Raw genomic sequence first — 6003 nt, forward strand, 5'->3', positions numbered from 1 at the left:
ATGGCGAGCAGGGGAGGGCAGTTAGGGGTGACTGTGCTGGCAGGGGAGGGCAGTTGGGGGGACCAGGAAGGCAGGCAGGTAAGTGATTAGGAGCCAGCAATCCTGGATTGTGAGAGGGATTTCCAACTGCCCCTGAGAGGTCCCAGATTACAGAGGGTGCAGGCTGGGCTGAGGGACACACACACACACACACACACACACACACACACCGTGAATAGATTTCGTGCACAGAGCCTCTAGTTTAAAATAAAAGGACTGCTTGCATCTTTAACGTTCTGTTCAAAGCAGATGATGCCAACAGCCAAAACAGTGAGTTAACTTTCCTTCAGTGGGGCTCTTTTTAAATAAAGTGCATGTGGGCCTTGCCCTAGAGTCAGGGAAGTAAAGATAAAATAGTGGTCTTACTGCTAAGAATTACAGAAAAGCAGTATGTTAAGGATTTTGTAAGGGAGGATGATGATCTTTCTCAAGATTGTATGAGTATGTTATAGAGTCATAAAGGTTGATTCATATTAGAGGAAATTCTAGGAAACTGGGTAAACCGCAAAAAAATAAGCTAGCTCTGGTAGATGAAGGTGAGTGTGGGTGGTTTAAGTTTGATATAGTCCTACATTTTAGTTCATCATCTTATATATTGAAGCACACTTCTAGTTCCTCATAAATATTACTAAAATAAGTAAATCAAAGTATAACAGTAAATTTTGTTCAGGATGAGTGCTTTAAACCTTAGCCCTACAGTCACTTTCTATCTCTGTCAAATCCAACAGGATTTTTGAAGGGGAGGTAAACTTGGTGGGTTAACTTTGCAAACAAGGCAGTATGAAGACCTTCTCTAAATGTAGTTACATCTCTATGAGGAATTCTGAATTAGGGAAAAGCAAATTCAAAGCCTGAATTTCATAACTGCTCACATTCCTTAGCCATATGTGTAACATGCATCTAGGAGGCTGAAGCCAAAAATGTTGCTGCTGTTTGTATGTTTTACTGAAAAACTAAAATGAAACTGTTGTCTAGATTTCTTAATACTATTCTGTTCTTTCTCCTTCAACGTTAAATTCCTAAAAGTTCATTTATTTTTTCTTTGGTCTATTTATTTAATATTTACCCAAATGAACCACATTCTGTATTCCAAGAGGTTAGTCCATAAATGAAATTTATTTTGCGGATGTAGAATTACAATGCCCACAATGTTTAGTATATGTCTTATCATTTATTGAAATGTAAATGTATTGTGGATCTTGGAACAGTCCAGGATTAGGTCTACATTTCTTTATCTTTTCAGAGTAGTGTGGGTTTACTTTCATAATGGAATCTTTTGCTGTAAACATTTGTTAGAGTCATTTCAGCTTTAAAACATAACTGGTGCATGAACCTAAGGGGCAGGTTTTAGAAAGGCCCTTCTATATAGATGCTTGTCCCTGAGTACCTGTAACCTTTTCTTTAAAGAAATACCTTGACCCTCGCCTTGTGTATTATGGTTTTTATTGGTGTTTAAGTTTTTTTTAAACTTTTTTCCCCCAGAATTCTCTTTTTCTGTTGACATCATGGACCCTGTATGTCAAAGAGGGAATAAAGAGTTTTCAATAGAGCCAGAGTTAGAAACTCAGAGGGGTATTGGCGCTCTGTTGTGGAGCATGTCAGCATCTCTTTCATACGGCAGCCTTTTGGGGCTTTTTGTTCAATGCTTCAGCCTTGGCTATCTATTTCTGGGACCCACAAGAACCAGAAGACAATAAATGTTCACATATTTCTGTATGGCCAGGTTTCCATTTTGTGAGCAATACTAGATCTAGGCACTTATTATTTGCTCAGTATTTTCTAAAGTGATCGATAGCCTCCTTCTCTTGGGCAAAAGTCTGACTTAAATTTAAATTTCTTATGAATGTATCATATCTTCTTCCAAATAGAATTCTGTATTCTGAAATGTTTTATCCTTCCCCATGGTATCCAAATAGTATTTCTGGATAGGGGATATAAAAGGAGACTGCTTAATTTCCAGGGCCAAGAATTTTTAGTGTGCCATGGGCAGAAGTCAAGGACATAAGTAGGGAAGCATATGATAGATTTACTGAGTCACCTGTGGGGCCTTGGCTGGTGGGGGTATTGTGGAAGCAGACATAGGCCCTGTGCAATTGGGATGGTGGTGTCCAACTTTATGTCAGACAAAACTTCATACTACCTTCATTTTTACCCTAGTTTGGGATGTTGCAGAGAGCTTTTAATTCTCTACAGATGACTTACATTATCTCTGGGTCATCTCTTTTGCAATTCATTCCTGATGCATCAAGTAACTGAGTCTGTAGTTTAAGGAAATAAGCCTTAGTATTTGCTATGAAATACGACAAAGGTACTTGGAAAGGTTCAGCCAACTGGTGCATGTATGTGGTGTGATTGCTAAGTACTAAACCCAGACAGATCTTGAATTGCACCAATATATGAAAATAGTGCAATGCAGAATTAAGTCCAGATAATCTGTAACTAATAATGACATTTGAGACACTGGGTTGTATAATTTGCCCAGTCAGCAAGTACCTCACTAGGGAAGGATTCATCCTGAACAGACATTTTATCATTTTGTTTTTCCTGAAACCTACAGATATCTTAGAACTTCAAGTTATCTTTGGAAACTGTGATTCTGAACATACCGGAAAGCTGGGTATTCTAAAACTGTCCCGTGGAATATAAAGCAAATTGCGATCTCTGTTGACTAGCATTTTCATTAGGTCTTAAGCATGGTAGAAGGACATGTGTCAACTTACAATCATCCTATATCCTGTTTAGTTCACTTTTTCATGCCCACTGTGAGGAAGGCATTGTGCTAGGCAGGTGGAAATATCAGTTCACTGTGGTCTTTGACTGCTAGGAATGTATCTTGGAGTGGGAGGCAGGGGTGTGTGTGTGTGTATCTATATATATATCACAGACAAATAACTCAAGTGTACCATGAACTGGTGCCAAAAATACTGAAGCATAAACATGCTGAACATAACAGGAGGGATACATTTATTTCTAACTGCGTCACTTGAGGGAGGCTTTACATAGACAGTGACATCTGAACTGAACTTAAATAGAATTTCAGCCATCAGGGAGATCTACATTCCAGACTAAGGAAGCCAAGTGTAAAAAGGCACAGAGAGGGGAAGGTAGAAGACACTTGGGGGAGTAGTGCACTGTGACTGGTGCATGGGGTATAGGAGAAAAGGATATAACACAAGGAGTGTGAAGGCAGGTTATGTTGGGCCCATGAATGCCTTGTGATTGGGTCTTGCTCCTAAGGGTTCTGTATTAGATATAGGAGGGATGGCTACCATATTTCATTTCCTTAGTACAACTTACCTGGACAACAGAGAGGTTGTAATAGACATTGAGAGGAGCCTTACTTTTTGCTGGTGATAGACTCCAAAGATGTAAAGGGACACGTTCAGGAAAATAGTTATACCACATCTGCAGGTTTGTGGATCATACTGAGTCTTTCCTCCCAAAACGTTTTATGAAAGTGAAATTGCATTAAAATGAACATCAGAGGCAATTTTGAAATGGAAAAGAAGTGTGAGAATGGAAGTTTATGTTATAGATATGTAAGCATTTTCCTTTATCCATCCCCCTCCCCCTGCCATACCTCCTTTTCCCCCTAGTGGTGGTGTGCTTCTGTTCTATTTAAGCAGTAGAGGGGTTAAACCAAAGGCTAGAACAAACATGTCAAACCACTGCAAGTTTGACATGCTTGCAACAAGTCTGCCTGAGTTCCAGTCCCAGCTTCATTACTGCCTATGCCACTTTAAAGACCTTTCTTAACATCTGTAAAATGGGAGTAACAATACTAACACCTCCCTTTGAAGGCTATGGTGAGGATTAGATAAGCAAAACCAGGTAAAGTACAAGAATACTGATTGTTACTTGGTAAATGCTGTATAAGTGCAAGCCATCGTCATCACTACTACTTTAAGATGAACCTAGTCACTTGATGTTACATCATTGGGTATATTTTAAGGAGTTAGAGCCACTTGCTGACACTTTGGATTATGAGGCTACCAATTGATGTGTCTCTCTCACATCGATGTTTCTCTCTGTCTCTCTCCCTTCATTCCACTCTCTCTAAAAAAAAAAAAAAAAAAAACAATGGAAAAATACCCTCGGATAAGATTTAACAACAAAAGTTAGGATTTAGGGATGTAATCCAGAACTGACCTGTCTTCTCAACTTGTACTCCAAAACACTGGTTTTCAAGCTTATGGAGTAGGTTAGAGAGAATAAGAGACCTAGGTAGAGATTTATAAGATTTTACTTGGAAAAAAGTATTTTAATGATTTAAAAACAGCATAAGGATATGTCCCACAACAGTGTTTCTCAAACTTATGTTTGAGAAACTTATGTATTTACAAGTCACACATGTTAAAATTAAAATGCAAATTCTAATTCTCTAGGTATGGGCATGCCCCTCTATTCTGCATTTCTAACACACTTCAGGTGTTGCCAGTACTCCTCATCGAAGGGCCATATTTGAAATAGTGAGATTCTGTAGGAGTTTTTCTTAGCTGCTGATACAGAGCACTTACTGCAATCATCTTTGGAGCTTTTTAAAAATAAACCTGGCCCGCCCTGGCTGGGAGGCGTGGTGGTTGGAGCATTGTCCTATGCTCCCAAAAGTTGCAGGTTTGACTCTTGGTCAGGACACATACCTAGGTTACGGTTCAAGCCCAAGTCTAGGCATGTGCGGGAGGCAACTGATCGATGTTTTTCTCTCACATTGATGTCTCTCACTCTCTCTCTAAAAATCATAAAAACACATCCTCAGGTAAAGGTTTGAAAAGAAAAGGATTTTAAAAATAAACCAGTCCAGGCCCTAGCCCAGACTACAGACGCAGAATCCCTGGGAGGGGTCCATGCACAGGTATTTTTAATCCTGGGAGAATCACTGCTCAAATGCCAAGAGTACATCTTGTCCAAAACCCCTTTGGCTTCTTCAGTAAATTTATCTATCTATCTATCTATCTATCTATCGCTAATCCTCACCTGAGGGTATTTTCCCATTGGTTTTTAGAGAGCAGAAAGGAGGTTGGTAAAAGGAGGAGGAGGAAAAGAGAAAGAGAGAAACATCAATGTGAGAGACAAACATCAGTTGGTTACCTCCCACACTTGCCCCAACCAGGGATCGAACCCACAACCTGGGCATGTGCCCTGACTGGGCCTCAAACCTGCCACCTTTTGGCACACATGACAACACTCCAACCAATTGAACCACACTGGCCAGGGCTGGATCAGTTTTTAAAATAAAATTTCAAAAATGCTATGAGTACTTTCAAATCATTTATTAGAATTTGTGTTTTTATTTTAACAAAATAGAATTTAATTTGGTACTAAGTCATTAGATGTTTTTAGGATCACTAAACTAAGAATGGGAGTGAGCACAGTTCTTAAAATTAACAGAAGAAATTAGGCATTTTTTTCCAGACGAACATTTGATTAAACATCTTCTCTAAATGGCCTAGACTTTTATTTTTTCAATATATTTTTATTGATTTCAGAAAGGAAGGGAGAGAGAGATAGAAACATCAATGATGAGAGAGCATCATTGACTGGCTGCCTCCTGCATGCCTCCTACTGCAGATCGAGCTTGCAACCCAGGAATATGACCTAACTACAAATTGAATCGTGACCTGGTTCATTGGTGATCAACCACTGGGCCACACAGGCCGGACAACAGCCTAGACATTTGGAGAGACAGAGTGACTTTGATACAGCCAGAATTTGTGAATAAAAGAAATATTAAATTTCTTAGCTCAGTATTAATCTCTTTTTTAAAAATACATATTTTTATTGATTTCAGAGAGGAAGAAAAAGGGATAGAGAGATAGAAACATCAGTGACGAGAGAGAATCATTGATCAGCTGCCTCTTTCACATCCCCCACTGGCGATCGAGCCCACCATCAGGACATGTGTCCTGACCAGGAGTTGAACCATGACCTCCTGGTTCATGGGTTTATGGTCAATCACTGAGCCGC

The 6003-nt window shown here is 39.5% G+C and overlaps 1 protein-coding gene across 2 annotated transcripts in view; it reads left to right on the forward strand.

Moving 5' to 3' along the window:
* Positions 1-6003, forward strand: part of INO80 (INO80 complex subunit) — a 123329-nt gene that overhangs the window by 80299 nt on the left and 37027 nt on the right. The window lies entirely within an intron of this gene.

This window comes from Myotis davidii, unplaced genomic scaffold (assembly GCF_000327345.1).
Source record: "Myotis davidii unplaced genomic scaffold, ASM32734v1 scaffold46, whole genome shotgun sequence".
Classification (NCBI taxonomy): domain Eukaryota; kingdom Metazoa; phylum Chordata; class Mammalia; order Chiroptera; family Vespertilionidae; genus Myotis; species Myotis davidii.